The 25,096-nt window shown below is 49.7% G+C and overlaps 1 non-coding gene across 1 annotated transcript; it reads left to right on the plus strand.

Moving 5' to 3' along the window:
* The first annotated feature begins 3,383 nt into the window (after positions 1-3,383).
* Positions 3,384-3,456, plus strand: TRNAK-CUU (transfer RNA lysine (anticodon CUU)). Its single transcript has one exon. It is a non-coding gene; the product is annotated as a tRNA-Lys (tRNA).
* The last annotated feature ends 21,640 nt before the right edge of the window (positions 3,457-25,096 follow it).

Raw genomic sequence — 25,096 nt, forward strand, 5'->3', positions numbered from 1 at the left:
AGATTGTGGGGGAATGTAATTACGCGTCTAGTGGGCACTCGTAGTAAGCTTTGTGGTCACACACGTTTACAGGGCCTGTAACTCAACAACGTGCTTGTCTTTGAGAAGGAATGCCAACCCGGAAATTTGCTTTAATATCACCATCCCGTCATGGTGCGAGTGAGACAGCAAATTTTTTGCTGCATCACTTGAGTGGATGCGTGTGACGGAGAACCGCATCACCAACCGCCAACTTCAGAGGTCGCCTGTTGTTGTTGTATTGATTGCAATGTTCTAGGCGAGCTAGTTTGAAATTTTCCCTTGCTTCCAGCAAATTTGCGCTCCATCAAGTGTAAAAATTTTGTGTGAATGTCGGGTAGACACAGCGCATTGATTTGGACTTATGGGTAAGCGCGTGTTCGATAAGAAGTCGATTACTACATGTTGATTTTAATGCCCCAAAAATACCATATGATTACGAGCGACGCCGTAGTGGAGTGTCATCGAAAATGTGTTCAACAGGAAATTCAAGCTCGCAATCTAATATCCGAAGTAAAGTCAGTTAAACTATTCACTGTTGTTCGCGCGGCGATTGCCATTTCCTCCACACGGGCACCCCAGTCTTTGTGCCAGTCAGTAAAAGCCACCAACATTATTTTAAGCCCCTGAAATACTACGAAGCGCGTCAACATTGTTGACGCGCTCTTTCTTGTTGGCCTGAGGGTCGTAAGAGGTCGTTCTGTGGTGTACACCAAAAACTTTGCAAGTGCCCGCAAATACTCTGCTTGTAAAGTATGTGGCATTGGCTCCTATAAGCTGCTTTGGGAAACCGTAATAAGTGAATGTCCGCAGAGGACAATTTGAGACTAGTTTTGAACCCAGCCGGCGTAACAGGTACAGCTCTACCCATTTGAAAAAAAAATGATCAGTGACTACTTAAAATTACTGACAACCCTTAGCTGATCTAGAACCCGGGCTCATTGTGTCACAGGCAATCTTTTCCCATGGGTACCTACTTTCCACAGGTTGCATGAGGCCCGGTGCTTTGCCTTCCCTCGGTTTCGTAGTCTGGCAGGTAGGGCATGTACAAACGTTTGTTATGACGCCTTTTCTGTTGTGTGTCTTTGTGGTCATGCGACACAACTTTTCAAAAGTTCACTTGCCATCACTATGACCAGCGAGGCGTGTGCCTACATGAACACGAGGAACAGGGACTTGCAGCTTTGACAGCCATCAGGCGTCTCAAGTGAGGGTACATAACGTACGAGGAGGCCGTCATCGGTTTGCATTTCAGTGGAACTGGCAGCGAGAAGGCCGTCAACAGTGCTTTCCGGTGGGACTGGTAGCGCCCAGGCCAGAGTACATCTGTTTGCATTAGTCGTCACTTCTCCGAGCGTCAAGAAGCTGCTTTCATAAGACCAGTGTTCCCCAGGCATCTTCAGGCGCTGTCACAACCAGAACCTCGGCGGCTAGTTCACCATTCCCGGACAGATAGTGGCGCTCGTAAAAGCGCATCAACCTCTTTATCGCTGGTGCCTTTCTTGTACTCCACTCTGCAATTATATTTCTGAAGAGAAAGACTCTACCGTGCCAGTCTGGATGGGTTTTGCAGCTTTGACAGTCATCACAGCGCATGGTAATCGGTTTGAATCGTAAATGCAGCTCCAGTGAGATACATGTCCAATTTCTTCAGCGCGCATACGATTGCAAGGCACTCTTTCTCTGTTGTGGTGTAGTTTCTCTCTTCGCCTTAGAGCGTGTATCTCGGAAATTCTGGCGGCTAGAGCATACCTTGATCTTCTTGAAGCAAAAGTGCTCCAAGGCCGTGTTCATCTACATCAGTTTTCGCAGTGAATATTAAGTTTAGGTCAGGGAAGCGCAGTCGTGCTGTGTCAGTGATGGCCTCCGAGAAAGTCTGGAATGCTGCCTGCTCCTTGTTGGTCAAAGACCGACGGGAACCTTTGCGCAGGAGCTGCTGAAGTAGTCTTGCCAGACCGGCACAGTGAGGAATGAAGGAGCGGTAGAAGCCCACCATACCCAAAAACTTTTGCAGGCTCTTAACACCGGCTGACGGTGAAAAATCCAGGATGACCTGAAGTTACTGTTCATTTGGCCGTATTGTTCCTTGTTTGACCAAAGAGGTTGATTTTGAGACCAGCTTAACTTATCTGGGGTAGATGGTGATGCCTGTGTCTTGTATTCGTGATAAAGTGGTTAGGTAGACCAGGTGCTTGTCGAACATTTGCGAAAAGACTACCACGTCATCCTTGTGTGCCATTGCATAATTGACGTTGGTATCTCGAAGCACAATGTCGATGACGCGCTGAAATCTGCACGGTGAATTGCACAATCGGAAAGGTAGTCTCGAAAACTCATACGATCATTTGTGGCAAGTGAATGCCGTTTTGTCAGCACCGCACTCTGCTAAAGAAATTTGCGGGAATATTCTGCTACAGTCAAGAGTAGTGAAGTCTTCAGTAGCCCGAAGGAAGTATTTAACACAATCGATTGATGAAAATGGGTACGAGCCTGAAACCGTAGCGCCGTTCAACCGCCGATTATCAATGCACAACCACACAGAGCTGCCCTTTTTTGTAGCTAAAACAACTGAAAACGCCCAGGGACTACTGGACGCTCTTACAGCACCAGTGGTGAGCATTTTGTCAACGGCGGCGTCTAAAAGTTTACGCTTGTGCATGCTCAGAAGACGCAGATTGAAACAGATAGGGCGGACGTCACCTGGTCGATCTACCTTTCAGTACATAAACCTGGCCGACAGACTCATGGAAGATCGCGGCAAAGGGTTTGGAGCTGTTTCGATTCTCTCATTAGCTCTCGTGGCTTTTGAAGGTTTCCATAACAGTAAAGAAGTCCGCTCTGAAATCGATGAGCGGATTCACATTTCTTGCACGCAGATCAGACTGGGGTTCTGGTGAAGTAGGCACAAACGTCAGAGGTTTTGCATTGATGTCATTGCTGTATGTGCCTGTATGGACATCAAGCGCGATTCCCGGCTGGGCTATACAAGTGTGTGCCGAAATCACTGTGCAGGAAAATTAGGGTAGATGCGAGGTCCTCATCTGGCAGCTGACGTGGGTTTCCTACGTGGTTAACCTTCCTTTCGTTTCTCCCAACGTGGTTTTCTCATGCAGTTTTCATTCTGTTCGTTAGAGTTCGCTTTCGTACCACAAAAACGGCACACAATGAGCACCCTTTCAGTCTCTTATCTCATATGTAATCTTTTTCCGCATATTTCAATGCCCTTTATTCCAGTTCAATTAAAGCTCATGAAGATGAAAACCATGCGGACCTAAAGTTTAGTACAATGTCCGACAAGGTGAAACAGGACGCGTCTACAGCAGATACGTCTCATATCGTCCGGCAGCTGAACACGTTGCTTGAACGCCCAGCTATCTCAGTCGGTAGAGCATGAGACTCTTAATCGCAGGGTCATGGGTTCGGGCCCCACGCTGGGCATCAGATGAGGACCCTGCCTCCACTCAGGAGGTTTATTAGTGAGCCGCAATTCACATTACAGGAGCAAGCGACGCAGGAAACAAGACCAGCTTTCAATTTATGACTCAAAAGAATCACAACAAGTCTTACAGACTGGCACAACACGGTACAAATGCATACTAGAGGACCAAAAGCCCGGAACGAACGAACCCCGCAGAGTGGTGATCATCGGAAGATACGGTGCGAAGCATAACAGCAAGAAAGCAGGCACGAAACATAACGGCAGGAAATCAAGCGAATTCACGAGCAACTCGCTGTGTAAGACGAGCCAACAACTCGTCTTGGTGGACATTTTGAATCGGCGTGGCCTCTGCTCTGCTGCACTCACGCAGGGAAGTCGTCGTGCTTAGCGTGACCACCACCGTACCCCATCACAATGCCGCCTCAAAACGCGGCAAGTCATTTCCCGCCCCTTGTGGGTTTTTTTACGACGCTGACGCTCGTACCGCGCATGGCCTATGGGGGTGTGCTCTTCTCGCCTTGATTACAACGTGCGTGCTGCAGATAAGGACTCATCGCTCCGACAAATTATATATATATATATATATATATATATATATATATATACGTGTGTGTGTGTGTGTGTGTGTGTGTGTGTGTGTGTGTGTGTGTGTGTGTGTGTGTGTGTGTAGCCGACGGTGTGACAGAATTTTGTCCCCCAGCTCGCGAAGAATTTGGTACGCCAATGGGCACAACGTAGATAACAGAAAGTATGATATCGCATATTCTACCAAAATGCGCACTTATTGCGTGGATTCATGGGTGACCCTGCCGCGCACCCAAAGGCTGTGGAGAACTCGGGCATGTTCATCAGTGGCACTATGCAGCGAGAGCGGTATGGCGCGTAGATTGCTGCTGGTATACTGCGTTCGGCGCACCATTTAGCGCAATAGTTGTAGAAGAACAGTTGCTCCGGTGACATGTCGATGCCGACTAGTGTACCATTCTGGTATTTTCGGGGTAATGAATTGAAAGCTGCGTAAACAATCACTGTTCCCACGAAGTCAGCCAGATTTTCAGAGTCTGCCGTCTCGTTCAGCGTCTCCTGATGGCCGCTTGCAGACAGCTGGGAATAAAGAATCCGCTATAAATTTTTTATTCAGTAGAAATAGCGATCTCATCGATAATATAATTGGCTTTTATTAGAGTCGCTTGAAGACACGGGAGAATCACTCATGCTTCTCTTCTACTTGCTCAAGCGTTACTACTGATCACTGAAGCAAACAACCAAATATGGCACCCCGACTAACACCGAATACTTCTTTTCAACTTTGCTGTAGGGTCCATAGACGTGCTCAAATGGCTTGCGTTATAAGTGACCTAAAAAATTTGAGTGTAACAAAAAATACCTGCTGATGTACGAACCAATCTCGCCTAACTAGCTGGTGCTGTATTTTCTGAACACGAAGCTGACTTCTAAGGCGAGCATGGACCAAGGAGCTCGACAAGCTGGACTTCTTTTTTTTTTGGCTCCTGTCATTTACGTTTCATAAATTGTGTTTCAATCTGTGTTTAAAAATTGTTATTCTGAATATTTTAAAGCCTGTTCCATTTGCTTTATAAATTATCACATGATCTCAATATGTCCATGAGGCATGTTGAAATGTTCTATAACTGTGCTATATATATTCTTGCTATTTAGGTTCATTATTTCCGGCTGCTAAAGAAAGCTCTTGAATTATAAGATAAATAACACATGGCTACGTTTCAACTCGCAAGGTAGGAGCGTAGTCTAATTTAATGGTTACTAAAGTATAGCGAGGACCACTAGGGGGCGCGAAAATGAGCGGACGCCTACGCATCGGCTCCGCCTTCTGCTATACATCTTGCTGGTCTGTTGAGTTCAATTTTCCCTAAATTTTCACCAACGTTTTCGCTAAGTTTAGGGGAACATCCGAATGCCAATTTGGGCCCGGGCCACCGCACTTTTCTCCACTTCCAACTAATGTTTCGCCTTCACTCGCTAAGCATCGGGTAGGCCCAACGCGACTACGGACCCCTGTGCCGGCGCGTCCCACCCCTGCGCCGTTATCATGCTCGAAGCCATGGTGGATGGAAAAACGATCACTAAAAAGGAAGCCAGCGCACCTGGCTGGATCGACGACAACCGACGTTTAGCAAAGTCTTCAACTACTACCACCGGCAAGCCAGCCAGCGCCCGCATTGGCACCCTGCGAACCGGAGCTGTGACGAGAGTTGCAGCCGCCAGCCGACTCCCCCCGCTCCCAACGGATCACCACCGTGTCATCGTCCACCCCGGAGGTGGCCTGGATATACGTAGGCGCAACAAGCTTAAGTTCTCTCAAGTTCTACTACCCGCTGCACGACTCCCGCCAACGGCGGCAGAAGAAGATATCGTTTGCACTAAGGACACACAGAATATTTTTGTGATCAGCACGCCGAACCTACAAACGGCCGAAGCGTACGACAAAGTAGGAGGAATTGTTCCCATGGAGTGAGAACATCCAGTATCCGCATACGTAGCGGCGTCTGGCACCACCAGCCGAGGCGTAGTCCGAGGGGTTGACGCTGACCTACCAGACTCTGAGCTACAACGCGTGTTCGTCTCATCACATAACCCCACGTTAATGGGGGTATGACGAATCAAGGATACAGCCACTATCATCCTGCTCTTCAATGGACTTGAAGTCCCAAACTATATGCACTGCGGCATGATCCTGCTGCGTTGCACGCTCTACAAGCGACAGATCGACACCTGTCGCAACTGCGGCCACGTCAGGTATCGACAAGACGTCTGCCCTAACCCATCTCAAAAAGTCTGTAAACACTGCGGTATCAAACCCACCGGACCTGACCATGAGTGTGTGACACCCGAGTGCTTGTTGTGCTGCCAGGCCTACATTACGGGCGACCGCACATGCCCAAATCGCTATCAAGTCCCTTACGTCGTTTGACGTCGACGCCGCCGCAGACGCCGGCCTAACAACTACCAACAGACCCAAGGAGACTCGGCCACGCAACAGCCAACGCCCAAGCAACCATCCCAGGCTCCACCGACGAAGCACCAGCATACCACCAAGAACCCGACTGCAACGCCTACTTGGGCCGATCGAGTCACCGGTAAAGGTGAGACTCTCGGTTCCGCGCGGTCTGGTAATTTGCCACAGCATGAAAACGATGATATTCGTGAGCTCAAGCGCGAGCTAGCCTTGCTGCGCAAATAAAACGAAAAATTCAAAGCACTGATTAGAAACATGCAGCAGCCGAGTGAACCGCTGTCGAGACGCCGACGCCCGCCACTCTGGTCGTTGAACACGCTTCCAACTCATCGAACGCTAATTGCCCTGCGATGCATCGCGCTGCTGAGGACCGCTCGGACGAGCCCGTTACTATGTCTAATTTCATGGAGGCACTTGCCGCCTACGCGCAGACATTGCAGCAGACTGCATTGCTGATATGACCCCACACACACTCCAGCTAACCGACCTTCACGCGCGGTTACAAATACTAGAACAGCACGCGGAGGTTCGTGCGACAACCCCTATGCAGTAATCATGGCTAACACAAGCAATCTTGTAATTTGGCATTGGAATTGCTTTAGCTTTCCCAAGCGAAAGGCAGCCTTGAAACAATTCATTCCATCTAGTGCCGATTGGCCTGCCGTAATTCTATTACAAGAAACGCTGATCAACGAGCCCGTTTTGCGTACCTATCACACCGAAGCGGACCATCGAGTGGGGACGCGTGGGATAGCGACGCTCATCTCCAAAAAGTACGCATATGTTCGCCATGACGTCCTCCCCGATCTCAAAGACGAACACATTATGATAGAGTTAACTCCAAACTCAATGCTTAAACAGTCAGTCTTTATTCTCAACAAACGAGCTACAATTCAGGGCCTCTTTCAGCGAGCGAGCAAAATTGCAGGAGACCATATGTTCATAATCGCTGGAGACTTCAATGCCACACATCCCGACTTTGAATACCCCGGCTCTTCCCGTAAGGGCAAGGCCCTGGTAGCGCAAATGCACACATATAGACTCACGCTCTTAACCGATCCCATTTCCGCTACATGGGTAGCTAACTCGGTTACGCGTGATAGCACCCCAGACCTCACTATGGTTAAATGCGCGGGACAACCCACGTAGATCAACCTGGGTGAGAGTGTGGGAAGTGACCATTATATTATACTGACGATCATAAACGTATCTACACACAAAATGCGGCAGTTTCGCATAACAGACTCGGATAACTTTCGAGAGCTTAGCAAACGCGACGACACTCAGTACAAAACCCTATCGGAACTCCTTGCACAAATAAAAGAGGACGTTGCAAATTCGACTAAAGACGTTCAAACCGAACTGGAGGTCGAGCGCATGAATAGCCGGCTAGCTCACCTACTCGAAGCTAAGATATTATTACACGCAAAATGGCGCACACAAAAGCTCAATCGGAACCTTCGTAAAAAGATAGCTGAGCTTAATTGTCAAATCGAGAAACATTGCCGGTACCTAGAGCGTCAGCATTGGGACGAAGTGTGTAACTCGGTTGATGGTCAAACACGAAACGGGGCCAAATGAAACCTGCTGAAACACCTACTAGGTGACAAACCGCCGAAAGCGTCTCAACAATTCACGATAGACAGACTAATACAAAAACTCAAAACCTCGAGTAAGACCGACACTCAAATCACCGACGAGCTAGCTACGCGTTACCTATGTGCGAAACCAAGCTCCCCATCTGATTACTCGCCTGCCCCGGATAATACGGAGGAGGATCCCTTTGCACTCCCCTTCACTTGCGCCGAGGTTCGGGCTGTCATCTCCGAACTCAACTGCCGCTCTGCCCCTGGCCCGGATTGCATAAAGAATAAGCTTCTAAAAAATTTTGCCGAGAAGGACATTAAAGTTCTCACCGAGCACATTAACCGAATGTGGAAGACAGGCAACGCTCTGCCTGAATGGCACGACGCAACCGTCATACTTATCCTTAATCCGGGTAAACCATTAGCGCAAGGTTCACTTCGTCTCATCTCGCTCACGCCCTGCGTTGGTAAGGTGGCCGAACACGTAATACTCAATCTAATCACGAAATTTTTTGAGGAGCGGCAGATTCTACCGATCATCCAAATTGGCTTTCGTTCGTCCCTCTCCACACAGGATGTTATGCTGCTGCTCAACTATGAGCTCATGAATAAGATCACCAGAGACACTAGAGCCATTCTAGCACTCGACTACGGGAAGGTATTCGACCGCGTCAAGCACTCTCATATCCTCACCTCGATTCGCGAAGCAGGATTGTGTGCGCACTCCTACAACTATGTTAGATTGTTCTTGCACGACAGGACGACTACAATCCAACTCGGCTCGGTGGGCTCGAAGAAATTCAACCTGGGACCGAGAGGCATACCCCAAGGGGCCGTGTTCTCTCCGTTCCTGTTCAACCTGTCCTTCCGCGCTCTGTCGCAACAACTCTCACAGATCGATGGCATCAGTCACGCCTTCTACGCAGACGACATCACTGTCTGGTGTACGAGCGGCAGTGACGGCCATATTGAGGAGCGGCTGCAAGACGCGGTAAACATGCTACAAATATACTTACGGCAGGCCAGTCTTTCTCTATCAGCAGAGAAATCAGAATTACTTCTATACCACCCAAAATACAAGCCGCGCAGAGACCCATACGCGGGGATGGTACACCCATCCTCACGGTGGACCAAGTTCGCATACTAGGCATGGTCATTCAGGTCAATGGCCATAATGACGTCAGTATTTCTCAAATTTCGAGGAAGGTCGAAGCAATGGTAATATTAATTAACAGAGTAGCTAACAGGCGTGGCGGACTATCTGAGGAGAATCTCCGCAGACTGTTCCAACCTTTCCGGCTCCCACCCCACTGTGGCAAAAAGGAGACATACGCCATCTCGACGTGATTATCCGCCGGTCTGTTAAACAGGTGCTCGGGTTACCTGGCAGCATCCATTCGGTCAAGCTCAATGAGCTAGGCATTCATAACACATTCAACGAAATCGTAGAAGCTCAAAAAGTATCCCGAATTGTAAGGCTGTCTTCCACTGCAGCTGGGCGACGGTTACTAGCCCACCTCGGGCTCAAATCTTTCGTATCCCAAGAATGTCCACGGCAGCTCCCCGAAGACCTGCGAAAAAAATTAACTGTATCCCCGATACCCGAAACATTCATCCCACACATAACGTTGGGAAACGTCAGGTACGGGCGCGAGCCCTACTCAGTACTGTAGCCACTATGGATGATAACGTGGCCTTCGTAGACGCAGCGCAGTACGGCTCTACGGACCACTTTGTTTCGGTGGTTACAACACTCAACGGCGAACACTTGTCGTCTATGACTCTGTTAAATTCAAACGCTGATCGCGCCGAGCAGGTCGCTGTGGCCTTTGCTCTCGCTACCAACGATCGCACCGCCATTCACACGGATTCACGTTCAGCCGCACGGGCCTTCATGACGGGCTCAGTTTGTCGGGAAGCCGCGCGCGTTCTTTCTGCTGCCATTTAGTCAGGCAAAAAACACAATCTGGTTCCCAGCACTCGTTTGCCCGACACATAAACGGAACCATCCTTAATGCCAACGAGTTGGCTCACTCCTAGGCGCGAGGTCTCACATTCCACACCGGGGAGGACCTCTCGAAGGCTGAGGACATCACTTGTTTCTTCAGAGACCCGTGGCTAACTTTTAATGAAATTTGCAAACACTACCAGTTGGAGCGGCGAAAATACCCACTCCCGCACCCACACTTAACAAGACCTCAGTCCATAACTCTACGACTCTTACAGACGGAGGCGTATCCATCGCCTCTAACTTGCTCTAAATACATAGATGGCATAGATCCGGGGTGCCCGCGCTGTGGTCATCCCAAATGTACTCTCCTACACATGCTGTGGCAATGCCCTGCGTTGCGCGATAGCAGCGAGTCTCCCTCTACAGAGGCGGACTGGACCTGTCTCCTTACAAGCCACGACAAAGGAGACCAGCTTAGGGCCATCGAGAGGGCCCACGACATAGCCATGGAGTTTAACCTCCCCGGCCCATCGTGGGAGGGGCCCACTGGTGTCGCCTCCTAAGGGGGATTGAGTGCCGCGTCCGGATATTAATAAAGTTCTTTGCCTGCCTGCCTGCCTAAAGTATAGCGGCAACAATATGCATCAGGTGCAAGTATATATATATATATATATATATATATATATATATATATATATATATATATATATATATATATATATATATATATTATAAAGGAGATTTGTTGAGCAGAAAGGTTGATGCTTGAAAGGCTTGAAAGGCGATGCACCAGCTGCAATTTCCGAGCTGGAACCGCTGCTGCACGCTAATGCTGATGATGCTGATGACCTCTGCGCCACAGTACTTCCTCTTCTTTACAATGACACCGCGGAAAAAAAAGAGCCCTCCTGGCGACTTAGTCCTGTGCAGGCGGCGTTAAATTGTGGTACTGCTTGAGCATCTGGACGTGTACATCCTCGCGGTTGTGACGTAGCAAGTCTGACAGTGGCGTAAGAGGCTCAATGAGGTAATTTACTGGCGAAGTTTGTTCGAGTATACTATATGGTCCATCGTACTTTGGCAGAACTTTGGAAGAGAGCCCAGGTGTGCGATGCGGCACTGACAGCAACACAAGAGCACCCGGAAGAAAAACAGGAGTTGATGTCTGGGCATCATGAATTACTTTTCGCCTGTTTTGGTCATCGCAGGTGAAACGACGAGCTAACTGGCGACATTCTTCTGCGTGTCTGGCGGCGTCCAAGATCGGTAGGCACTTGGACGGACTCGGTAGATAGGGCAGAATGGTGTCAATGGTGTGGGAGGGGTAACGGCCATAGAGGAGGTAAAAAGGGGAGAAGCGTGTTGTCACTTGCCTTGCTGTATTATAGGCGTATGTAATGAATTGGAGAACTAAGTCCCAGTTAGAGTGATCAGGCGTCAAATGCATAGATAGCATGTCACCAAGAGTACGATTAAAGCGCTCGGTAGCCCCATTGGTTTGATGGTGGTAAGCGGTACATGTGCGATGTACAATAGCACACTCAGCGAGCAATTTTTCAATGACCTCGGACAAGAAGGCGCGGCCACGGTCACTGAGGTGTTCTTGAGGGCCTCAATGACGCAAGACAAAATGATACAGTAGGAAAGTGGCAACCTCCTGCGCTGTAGCCGTTTGAAGAGCAGCTGTCTCAGCATAGCGCGTTAGGTTGTCGATAGCAACTATTATCAACCTGTTGCCAGTCGGAGTCAATGGAAGTGGCCCACAAATATATATTCCGACCCGTTCGAAGGGTCGGGAAGGGCATAATAAAGGCTGCAGTTCACTGGCAGAGGCGTGTGGTGAAGAATTTTGGCGCTGAAATTCGGCACAAGAGCGGACGAAGTTGCGGACAAAGGTATACATACCACGCCAGTAGTAACGAAGTTGAAGCCTTTCGTAGTTCTTGAAGACTCCTGCATGGCCACACTGTGGGTCAGCGTGGAAAGAGGAACAAATCTGCGACCTCAGGGTTCATGGAACGACGAGCAGCCAATTGCGTCCCTCTGGTGCGTAGTTGCGTTGATATAGGAGCCTGTCACGTATCGAGAAGTGTGGAACTTGGCGCCGGGGCGTTCACGTCTTTGGGAGTTCACAGGTGTCACAGAGATGATGGAGAAGGGACGCAGTCCACAGGTCATTGCGTTGTTCGATAGCAATGGTGTCAAAGTCAAGAGATGACGATGTGGAATCGCAAGAGATTCAGCTCTGGCATTCTCGGACAGGGGGGAACAGGAAAGGGCGTCGGCGTCAGCATGCTTCCGTCCTGACCGATAAAACACGCGTATGTCATAATCTTGAATTTTCAACGCCCAGCGAGTGAGGCGGCCAGATGAGTCTTTTAACGTTGTGCCAGTGGTTTAACGTGGCGTGCACCACTGGCGTCGGTGTGGATTTCAGTTGGAGCTTCAAGATCAAAATGGCGTACAATGGGTGGCGTCGTGAGAAGCCGTCGCAAGGTGGTGAAAGCCTCGTCGCAGGCAGGGGAGCACGATAAGAGGTCTTTACAGTTGCTGAGAAGTTGCGTGAGATGTTATATAATACGCGCGAAGTTTCGGACGAATCGCCGGAAATACGAACACAAGCCAATGAAACTTCGAAGTTCTTTGATGGTGGCAGGTTTAGGAAACGCCGTAACAGCTCGCGATTTCTCGGGATCCGGGAGGATGCCTTCCTTGGAAACAACGTGACCCAAAATGTTGAGTTGACGCATGGCAAATTGACATTTTTTGAGATTTAATTGCAAACCGGTGTTAGTCAAGCAAGTAAGCACGTGCTGAAGGCGACGTAAGTGGGTGTCAAAGTTAGGGGCGAAGACCACAATATCATCGAGGTAACACAAGCATATCTTCCATTTTAGTCCACGCAGGATGTTGTCCATCAATCTTTCGAACGTTGCAGGTGCATTGCGAAGTCCAAAGGGCATGACGGTGAATTCATATAAGCCGTCTGGCGTGACAAAAGCGGTTTTGGGGCGATCGGCCTCCGCCATAGGCACCTGCCAGTAGCCTGACCGCAAAAGTAACGAGGAAAAGAACTCAGCACCCTGTAAACTGTTCAAAGCATAAGCAATGCGCGGTAGTGGATAGGCATCCTTCAGCGTGATCTTGTTCAATCACCAGAAATCGACACAAAAACGAATAGAACCGTCTTTCTTTTTGACGAGGACCACTGGCGACGCCCATGGGCTCTGTGAAGGTCGAATGGACGCCTCTGCGAAGCATGTCGTCTATTTGGTCAGCAATGGCGCGGCGTTCTGTAGCGGACACGCGATATGGTCGTTGTCGCAGTGGTGAGTGGGACCCAGCGTCGATGTGGTGTTCTACTGCTAAGGCACGGCCGAGAGATCTTTGTTCAACGTCGAAAGAATGGCGGTAGCAATCAAGAATGGTGAGGAGTTGTGAACGCTGCGAAGATGTCAAAGCTGCAGCGATGAATAGTTGAAATATGTTCGCCGACGTTGAGTCAGCCGCTGAGACGACAGCCAGTTCACAGACGAAGGTAGAAGGCACCTCATCGGGGACGGATATAATTCGGGTAGAACTGATAGTCTTGACGTCGCAAAGGCACTCGTGACAAAGTAGGGACAAAGACGACGACACATGATTACAAATTGGCATTGTGGTTGAGCCTTCTACAAGGTTGAGAGCAGCAAAAGGCATTGAGAGGGCTCTTCGGGCGACGAATAATGGAGATGGTGTGAAGAAGACCATGCCGTTGGTTATGGCGCTGCATGAAACTGACACGAACGCAAAAGATCATGGAGGGATGTAGGTGTCATCGTTAACGACAAGTTTAGCGGCAGACTGGGTGTTCACGGACGCTTGGTCATCCAGTGAGCCAAATTCAACCTCAGCCCTAGCACAGTCGATTACGGCGTTATAACGCGACAAAAAGTCCCATCCCAAAATAATAGTATGGGAGCACGATGAAAGAACCATGAACCATCGTATACAGAACGACCTGAATTGTCACGCGGGCTGTACATATTGCGGTCGGTTGAACAGGTTCAGCCCTGGCTGTGCGAAGCGATAATCCGGGAAAAGGCGTCGTAACCTTGCAAATTGAGCGGCAAAATCCGGCATCTATAACAGAAACAGCTGCACCGGTATCTACAAGAGCGATAGTAGGGATATTTTTGACGAACACATCAATAACATTGGTAGGTGACAAATGAGGACTTGGGCAAACCGAAACTTGCGCAGTTCTTGCCTCAGGAACTGCGTCGTCTAGTTTTCCTCCTCGTTAGGCGCGGGCCGTCAACGCATAAGAGAAGGCGAGCGGCGGAGTGGAGGGGGTGAGCGAAGACGTCCTGACCGAGGGCGGTAGTCGTTCTGGTAGCGGGCTGGCATTGGAGTGGAGGAGCCGTATTGCGCGTTGGAGTCAAGCGGGAAGAAAGGCTCACGGCGGTTTTCATTGGTGATATGCGTCCGGTGGCGGCAATACCTTGCGACGTGTCCGGGGTATCGACAAGCGTAACATATCGGGCGATTGTCGAGGGTACACCACGGGTTGGCGATGTTAGTGCTGGTACAGTGAACTGGAGGTGGCGGATAGCTCGCGCGAAGCTGGAACGGAGGCGCAGGCGCCTTGCGAGTTGGCATGGCTGCAGCCGCGGCGTAGGTGAGAGGAGCAGCCACAAGATTATGCTCACGAGCAGCTGGTAGGGCATCGGCGACCTCTCCTTGAATGACGACACGAAGAGACGACGGTAAAGTTGTGGTAGGTTCTGGTGTGAAGGGCACCAAGAAAAGCTGTCGCGCGACTTCTTCGCGGACAAATGCTTTTATTTCGGCTATTAGTGACGCTTTGTCATAATCATTGATCACACTAGACAGTGACGCCAAATCGTGCGCTGGAGGACGTCTTGTCAGAGCTCGCTGCTTCCGCAAATCATCGTAGCATTGGCAGAGGCTAATCACGTCGTTAACAGTGGTCGGGCTTTTCGCCAAGAGCATTTGAAAAGCGTCGTCGTCAATCCCTTTGAGGATGTGCTTACATTTTTTAGCTTCCGTCATTGCGGCGTTCACGCGTCTGCACAAATCAACGACGTCTTCTATGTAACTGGTGAAGGTTTCACCCGTTTCTTGTGCGCGTGTGCGTAAACGTTGCTCGTCACGAAGTTTTCGGACGGCAGGTCGATCGAAGACTGCGACAATCGACGTTTTAAATTTTGGCCACGTTCGGACGTCTGCCTCGTGGTTTCTAAGCCAAAGGCTGGCTACACCCGCGAGGCAGAACGACACGCGTGTCAACTTGTCCGCGTCCGTCCATCTGTTTAAAGCGCTCACCCGTTCGAAAGTCGAGAGCCAATCTTCAACGTCGTTTTCATCTCTTCCACTGAAGATTGGAGGCTCCCGCTGAGGAACACTGCCTGGACAGGTGGCCGGAAGAGATGGAAGCGTCTGCTGATCGGCGTCCGGCATAGCAGAAGGTAGCCGTCGAGAACGGAGTTCATGTATGGTAGCGGGAAGGTATAGGGGACGGTACCCAGCACGGCTCCACCAATTATAAAGGAGATTTATTGAGCAGAAACGTTGATGCTTGGAAGGCTTGAAAGGCGATGCACCAGCCGCCATTTCCGAGCTCGAGCCACTGCTGCACACTGATGCTGATGATGCTGATGACCTCTGCGCCGGAGTACTTCCTCTTCTTTACAATATATATATCCTGCCCACGGCAAGTTATCTTTTCACCCACTTTTCTTCATATTTACATTACAATTTAGTTTAATATCTTCCCCTATACTTTCCTTGCATTACTGTCTGTTAGATTTCATTATTATTGTGTAAGAACACCAAAAAACGAGCCCTTAGGTATAAACTTCTTTCCTTAAATATATATATATATATTACAATACAACAATTTTCCTTAAGAAACTATAAATTGTATGCACTTCTTGTCTTCGCAGATAATCTACAGGCCGAGGCGGAAAGGGTTTGCCACTAACCAGACCACTTCAAATTGCTTAATTGATAAAATATCTCAAAAAACTTTTCTATAACTATTTTAGGGTGGTAGTATATATGGATGATCCCTCGAGAGATTAACACGGGTCCAAAAGCTAATAGTTTAGAACTCATTGAGTATTTTATATTTTAGACACCTCTGACTTTGTTTCGTAATTAACGGCGTAACTTACGAGAAAAAAATATTGAACTTGAAGCAACACGGAGGTACCAATTTCGTCACCTGTCATTCTCGAAAGTTTGAGATGCTATAAAAACACAAATGTTTTTGTCACAAAAGAGACATATTTTACCTGAACTCTATTTTAATGAAGAATCAATTGGTTTGGTTTGAAGTTTGTTGACTGAAAGAAACTAGTTTTTCAAAATTTCTCATTACGCGGCTGTTCATAAAAGGTTATGTAAACCCTCTTTTTTTCTCTGCGAAAGCAATGGAAGCAGCTCTTCAAAAATTGACGCGTTTTGTGAATATGGTGTGTTGATTAGGTGCGTAAATTATTGCTGCTGTTGAGCAAACATAGATTTCTATATATTGCCTCAAACTTCCCATATTGGCGAAAGTAAACTCTACTGAAATTTGAATATAAAAAAACCGTCTTCGATTCACCTTAAAATCTCGTAAAGGGACAATCGATGGCCATCAAGAAGTAATATAGAAAAACAAGTTGCATTATTTTGTTTTTATCGACAATATTAGTGGTGCAAATCAGGGTGTCTCGAGAATGCGCTGATATGCTGAAAAATCCAGAAATATGAACAGAAAAGCGGCAATCATCCTCAAACACAATAAGCGTGACGGCATTTGGTGAACAAAAAGCTGTTCTAGCGGATAGGAGTAACTATTTTGAGCGCGATATTCTGAAGTATCTGAATTTACTCTCATACGTCTAGCTCTGAAACTTCTAATATGTGGCACCTCTCCATTACTGATACACAGATTCAGCTGCTGTGACGGCCATGTGTTTTCAACTTTTTGCGTAAGAGAGTTGCATGTTGAATGAGTTCATGAATGATTCAAAATGAATTTTGATCATTTGGCACACGAAGATTGCCGCTTTAGACTGAAGAACACGCTTTAGGGCTAACTGTCATCCGTCGTCTGCTCTACAGATAAATTGCTGTGCGCTGCATCTCGGAGGCAACGCTTTAAAGTCAGGACAAAGATTACGCCATCTGTAATTTGGTTGACAAAAACTTTCTGAAGCTCATTTAAATGCACTACACTTCAGTTTTGCATTCACACTGCGGGTACTTGCGCACTCTGTTTTACGTCTGCTCTCATTAAAGGTGAGAGAAATAGGAACAGACGACAGATAGATCACTTTCGTGCTGCTGGTTTTACAGATTGTTCTTTGTAAGAGAATGATAGCAGCATTGCCAGTCATTTGAGCCTTAAGGACCGTGGCGATGGCTGACTGCTTCAGCAGTGATAGAGTTTTTGCTCAGATTATCTCATGGTGCACAAAATCAATTACCTTAATTATCGAATAAATTTCGGCGAGGTCAAGGTTTGCCCTCCAAAAGCTTTTGCTGAAAGCTGCCCGCCATGCACATGGCAACGACCATGTCTGCCAGAACTGGTTCAGACGCCTCAGAGATATGCTCTCTTCATCTGATGGCTTCTCAGCTGAAACAGCTGATGAGTTTTCGCCGAAAGGAGAGGAAGGCAGAAATCAAGAGTGGCGCGTAAACACGCCTGAAGCATTTGCACATATTCGACTGGAAAAAATGCATTCTCAAAATAGCAAAGCTCATGCAGAGCAAAGCCAGCTTAGCAAGAATTCTACGGTAACTATAAAATGTCACCAGAGAGTGTGTTACCGTATATGGAACCATCAAATATAAGATGCAGTGTGTGTGTCCAGTGTTTCAAGAACTTCAAACAAGCCTATGAAGCATGTTCTTCGTATAAAGAGCAAATGCGTTTCTTGACACTTTTGCCGAGTGATATAGAGCGCCGAATACTCCAAGCGCTTATACCAAACTTGACAGCTTACATTACATTGTCCCCTGGTGTTCTGTGCCAGTGAACAATGAGCCAGTTCTGTGCCAGTGAACGAAGAGATACGTCTCCGCTGGCACGGGTTGCTTGTCTTCGTTTTCTTCGTCTTCTGGACACGTGGCGGTGCGTGAAGTATTTTCCGTTCGTCGACTTGAAGAGTGGTTATTGGCAAATAGAGGTAGATGAATGTGACCAGAAAAAGACCGCTTTTGTAACTCCGGATGACCTTTACGAATTCAAAGTGCTCCCTTTCAGCCTCTGTTCTGCTCCAGCCACATTCCAGCGAATGATGGACACCATCCTGGCAGAGCTCAAGCGGAAAAGCTGTATCCTCTACCTCAATGATGCCGTTGTGTTGTCAGAAACGATTGACGAGCATTGTCGTCGCATTCGGAATGTGCTCGAAGCCATCCGATCGGACGATCCCACACTCGAGCCTGAGAAATGTCATTTCGGCTGCGAAAAATTAAAGTTTCTTGGTCACGTCGTGAGCGCCGTTGGTGTTCGGCCTGATCCTGACAAAACTGCAGCCCTAGCCACTTTTCCAGATCCAACCGAGAAGAAAAGTCTTCGACGATTTCTGGGTCTGTGCGCGTACTACCGGTGCTTCATTAAAAATTTCTCCAACATTGCGGAGCCACTATTACGCCTCACGCGTGATAACACACCATTTGTCCGGGCTGGCGAAGAGCAGACTGCCTTTGTGGAACTACAGCATCGGCTCTCTTCCCCTCCCGTTCTCGGCCCCTTCGACGAAGATGCTGACACAGAAGTACGTACTGATGCCAGCGATATTGCTCTTGGAGCTATTCCAGTACATAGACAAGACGGCATTGAACGGGCAATAGCCTACGCAAGTCGCACACTGTCTCGCACAGAATCGAACTATCCCACATCAGAGAAAGAATCTCTTGCAGTCATTTGGGCAATTACATCGTTTAGGCCATATCTCTTTGGAAGACAACTTAAAGTGGGGACTGATCACCATGCTTTGGGATGGTTGACCAATCTACGAGACCCTTCAGGACGATTAGCACGATGGAGTTTGCGCTTGCAAGAATTTGATGTCAACATCATGTACAAGTCAGGCAAAAAGCACAAAGATGCCGACACGCTATCACGAGCCCCTCTTCAATCCGTCAATACAAGCGCAGAAGGGGACGGCGCCTTCGTGGCAACTCTCAGCGGGCTGGGTATGAAGTCTCATCAACGAAATGACGCCGATCTAAGACTGATTATAGATCACTTAGAAGGTGGCAGCGTGCCCGCTCCTCGTCCGATGTCGCGAATGTTGCCATCATTTTGCCTACGAAATGGTGTCCTATACAAAAGGAACACCGGTGCTGGTGACAGATCTCATCTTCTCGTCATGCCTTAAGCCCTCCGCGATCACGTCTCATTAGCTTGCCCCGACGAGCCCACATCCGGCCATCTGGTCTATTCAAAAACTATGGATCAGGTGCGGTTACTCTACCAATGGCCTAAAATGTCTGCATGTGTCAAATGCTACGTGAAGAAATGCCGCGAATGCCGGTGTGGCAAGACACCGTCCTTGAAGCCTGCAGGCCATCTACAATTGATTGATCCACCACGTGTACCGTTTAATCAAGTGGGAATGGACCTCCTAGGCTTGTTTCCTTTGTCTTCTTCCGGACACAAATGAATTATTCTCGCAACCGATTACTTAACGCGTTACGCTGAGATGAAGGCATTGCCATGAGGGACCGCATCTGAAGTTGTCAGTTTTTTTATGCATCAAATCGCGCTACGGCTTGGTGCCCCGTCATATTGACCCGAGACTGCGTGTGAACGACAACGATGATGTGGGGATTTAGCAGACACCATGTAGTGGGCCTCTGGCTTGACTCAACAACAAAGAAGACAATCTTGCGGCTTAGCTGTTGAAAACACGCTGCTTTCGCTGCCTCAAGGCGTACTTGTGCTTTGTTCGCGTTGTACTGCGACACTGGTGGAGGTGCTGGCCCGCGACACCACCTGATGCTCCACACTCCCACGGGGAGCCGTTCATCCAGTCCAGAAGCACTTGTCGACACTCCCGTGCATCGCTTCAGTCGTCGCTTGCGAAGCCTCCCTCCAGAGTTCACCCCCTCGCAGGAACACTCTACAAGGCAGCGCTCACATCTACCAATGGCAACCGCCAGTCCACAACAGTTACTACGAGACAGCAGTCCACCAACCCCATCTCAGGTAACCTTTTTTTCACCGCTGGTGCCTGATCGCTTTGGTGGTGGAGAACATGAAGACGTCGAAGACTGGCTTGATCACTATGAACGTGTCACCAACACCAACCAATGGTCTCTTGAACGAAGGCTTTCCCGCACCTATTTCTATCTCGACGACAGTGCTCGTACTTGGTACGATAACAGAGAAGGCAGTTTGTCAACATGGAGTGACATTAAAAGAGGGATGATTGACACATTTGCCGATGTTGACCAGCGTGAACGTGCGCAACATATGCTCGAGCTACGGGTTCAGAAACTCAATGAAACGGTCGCAAGGTTCGCTGAGGACATGGCCCGTCTCTTCCGTAAAGCTGACCCGCACATGACCGACGACAAAAAGTTACGCTACCTCATGCGTAGCGTTAAAGAGCAATTGTTCGCCGGACTTTCGCGGAACCCGCCAATCACCATGACAGACTTCATCAAAGAAGCTACGGCTATCGAGCGGGCGCTTCACCTACGATGCCGACAATACTGCCACGTTCCATTTCACAAGTTTTTGTTATCGTTCCGAAACACCACACGATTCTCGGCGCAAACCGCGCCTGCAGGTTTCGAGAAGGTTCCGGACTGTAGTAGATCATTTCGATAAGATCACGCCCACTGTGCGAACGGTACAGATTGTTCTGGAACCTACGCCACCGCCAGCAATAACGCTAGAACGTTCGACGGCAAGGGTATAAATGCCGACGCGCTTCGCCGCTTGTCAGTTGTTGATCGAAGGCCGACGCTGCGTTCACCGCTATCAGTTCGAGACTGCTATCTGTGCAAGACTGCTGCTGTAATTAGACTTTCCCTTTACCGGGCACAGGTTCGCCCAAATAAACAGTTAAATCCCAACACGAAGTTTTCTGTCTTTGGCCACGTCACGACCCCGTGACATCTGGCGGAGGTGCTGCTTCGTTCGTGTACCGGACGCCCCCGTCAAGCCGTGAATTCAGCCCCCTTCGCGGAGAAGACACCGACGCCAACCAAGAGCAGCGAACGAGCCGCCGACAGCAAGGTCTCGCACCGGAGTACGGCCTGCTACAAGACAAGGCGCGGAAGACCAAGACCATGACCTCGACTGCAGCGACAATGACAACCGGAGCGTCCCAGCCCGCGATCGTCATTCATCAACCCAGGGAACCACCAACGTTCCATGGCTCATCGTTTGAAGACCTGGAAACCTGGCTAGAAACATACGACCGTGTGGCTGCCCTCAACCACTGGGACAACAAAGAAAAGCTCCGTCGTGTGTACTTCTACCTAGAAGACACCGCAAGGACCTGGCTAGAGAATCGGGAGTCCACGCTCCGAACGTGGGAAGTCTTCTGCGGCGCATTTCTTCAAACGTTCGCAAGCGTCGCTCGCAAAGAGAGGGCCGCTGCTCTACTCGAGACCCGGGTTCAGCTACCAAATGAAAAGGTTGGAATTTTCACAGAGGAGATGACCCGCCTATTCCGTCACGCTGACCCAGACATGCCTGAGGAAAAGAAAGTTCGTTTCCTCATGCGAGGGGTCAAACAGGAGCTTTTCGCGGGACTAATGAGGAATCCACCAAACACCGTCCAAGAATTTGTATCCGAAGCGACCACCATCGAAAAAACGCTGGACATGCGCACCAGACAGTATAATCGTCGCATGGCTCCAGAATGCGCTGCTGCTCAAGCCAATGACTCCGAAGACCTGCGTGAAACGATCCGAGCGATCGTGCGGGAAGAGCTGCGCAAACTGTTGCCTTCGGCGCAGCCTCAAGTGTATTCGATCGCCGACATTGTGCGAGAAGAAGTCCGGCAATCGCTTCGAATTCCCGAAACACCGCCGCCCGAGCCAGAAACTATGAGCTACGCCGCTGCAGTGCGCCACAACGCTCCTCCCCGTCCACGCCAAAACGCCGCCCCGTCACACTTCCGTCACCAGACGCCCCCGCCGCCACCACCCCAGCCGACGTCCTACCGTTCCCCAGCGGGCCAGCGCACTGCGCCGAGGAAAACGGACGTTTGGCGTGCACCTGACAACCGCCCGCTCTGCTACCACTGCGGTGAGGCCGGGCACACATACCGTCGTTGCCAGTACCGACAGATGGGACTGCGTGGCTTCGCCGTCAATGCACCGCGTCCGCAGCCAGGAGATCGGCCACGTGACATCGCCGACTACCTGGCAGGAACTCAATGGACACCACGAAGTCCTTCCCGTTCGCCTTCGCCCAGCCGCCGCATGTCACCGCACCCCCGGCAGTACTCTGGCCCAACGCGGGGCCGGTCTCCTAGCCCGTATCCGGGAAACTAAGGGCAGCAACCGATGGAGGTGCGGTTGCTGTGCGACAAACTACCGAAGATCCTCCGACGACGACGCCGACGTGACGGAGCTTTTTGAACACAACCCCAACCAGGCAAAGCCCTGAAGGCAAAAGCTCACTTACCGAAGGTGGCCGGACGACGCAACATGGAAGCAGCGGAACAAGCCGACGCAGCCGTGACCCGACGCCACGCCCTAACTGTAATGCGAGACAGCGAACTAGCGACCTCGACGTTCTTATCGACGGCCACAGTGTGACTGCTCTCGTCGATACTGGAGCCGACTATTCTGTCATCAGTGGGTCGTTCGCCGCGAAGTTAAAGAAAGTTAGGACAGCTTCGAAAGGCCCTGAAATCCGCACAGCCGGAGGTCATCTCGTAACGCCTGCAGGAATCTGCACAGCGAGAGTCGCCATTAACGGCCGTATTTATCCTACAGACTTCGTAGTCCTACAGCGTTGCTCGAGAGATGTCATCCTTGGCATGGACTTCTTATGCCTCCATGGTGCTGTCATCAACCTAAAAACAAGGTCGATAACGTTATCCACAGAAGAAGCACTACCGCCACGCACGCCGTCAGGACACCATGCCTTGAATGTGCTGGAAGAACAAGTCACCATTCCGCCTCGCTCAAGCGTCATTATTTCAGTCGGCGCTCCTAAATCACCTGACTTGGAAGGCGTCGTTGAAGGCAGTCAGCATCTGTTGGTCACCCGAAATATTTGCGTCGCAAGAGGAATTGCAGAGCTGCGGGGAGGCAAAGCAACGGTTATGCTCACGAATTTTCAGCAATGAGTACAAACATGTGAACAAAGAAACAACGGTCGCATACATCGAAGAAATTGTCGAAGCCACCAGTGCTTTCGCCCTCGCCGATTCTGCGGAACCTGCTCAGAGGAACCAAGCCGCTCCCATTCGACGTCAATCCCAGACTTCCGAACGATAAGCAAAAACAGCTCAAGGCCCTGCTCCTGCAATACGAAGATTGCTTTTCGTCGTCATCGAAAATTCGGCAGACCCCAATCACCAAACATCGAATCATAACCGAAGAAAATTCCAGACCACTCCGTCAGAGTCCGTACAGGGTTTCGACGCGATAACGTGAGGCAATGAAGAGACAAGTTGTTGAAATGCTGCGAGATGACATTATCCAGTCGTCCAAGAGTCCGTGGGCATCCCCCTTGGTGTTAGTGAAGAAAAAGGATGGGACCCTACGTTTCTGCGTCGATTATCGCCGCCTGAACAAAATCACAAGAAAGGACGTGTATCCTCTCCCACGAATAGACGACGCCCTTGATCGGCTCCTTAACGCCAAGTACTTCTCGTCAATGGACCTCAAGACTGGCTATTGGCAAATCGAAGTCGACGAAAGAGGCCGAGAGAAGACGGCGTTTATAACACCGGACGGCCTCTTCGAGTTTAAGGTGATGCCCTTCGGCCTTTGCTCAGCACCTGCAACTTTTCAACGCGTTATGGATACAGTACTGGCAGGATTGAAGTGGCAGACTTGCCTTGTGTACTTGGACGACGTCGTCGTGTTTTCCTCGAGTTTCTACGAGCATCTTCGGCGCCTTGAAGCTGTACTTCAAGCCATCAAGACGTCCGGACTCACACTGAAGCCAGAAAAGTGCAGATTTGCGTATGAGGAGCTCTTGTTTCTGGGGCACGTTATCAGCAAGTCTGGAGTTCGTCCCGATCCACGGAAAACAGCTGCCATCGCCGATTTCCCGCCGCCCACTGACAAGAAGGCCGTGCGCCGATTTCTGGGCCTGTGCGCCTGTTATAGGCGGTTCATGAAAAACTTCGCCCGCATCGCCGATCCTCTCACTAACCTTACCAAGCCCGACTCGGAGTTCAAGTGGGTAACGCCACAGGAACACGCTTTCCAGGAGCTTAAACATCGCCTCCAGAGGCCTCCGTTACTTGCCCATTTCGACGAATTCGCCGAGACAGAAATACATACTGACGCAAGCAGCGTAAGTCTTGGCGCCGTTCTTGTGCAGAGGGTTCACGGACTTGAAAGGGTTATTAGTTACGCCAGCCAATCGCTATCCAAAGCAGAAGCAAATTATTCCACAACAGAAAAGGAGTGTGTCGCCATCATCTGGGCTACGTCGAAATTTTGCCCCTACCTCTACGGCAGGCCCTTCAAAGTTGTGAGCGACCACCACGCCTTGTGTTGGCTAGCCATCTTGAAGGACCCTTCAGGTCGCCTCGCACGATGGAGCCTGAGACTTCAAGAATATGACATTACTGTCATTTACAAGTCCGGCAAAAAACACTCCGACGCTGACTGTCCCTCTCGTGCGCCTGTTGACCAACCGCTACCCGACGACTCGGATAACGACTACTTCTTGGGAACGATAACTACCGACGACTTCGCTGAACGACAGAGGGCCGACCCGGAACCTAAAGCCCTAATAGAATACCTCGAAGGCAGGACCACCGAAATCCCGAACGTATTCAAGCGCGCACTTGCGTCGTTCTTTCTACGAAACGGTCTTCTACAAAAGAAAAACTTTTCACCGCTTCGAGCTAAGTACCTCCTTGTGGTGCCTTCAGCTCTGCGACCAG

The sequence above is a fragment of the Rhipicephalus microplus genome, chromosome 3 (genome assembly GCF_043290135.1).
Source record: "Rhipicephalus microplus isolate Deutch F79 chromosome 3, USDA_Rmic, whole genome shotgun sequence".
In the NCBI taxonomy this organism is placed as follows: Eukaryota; Metazoa; Arthropoda; class Arachnida; order Ixodida; family Ixodidae; genus Rhipicephalus; species Rhipicephalus microplus.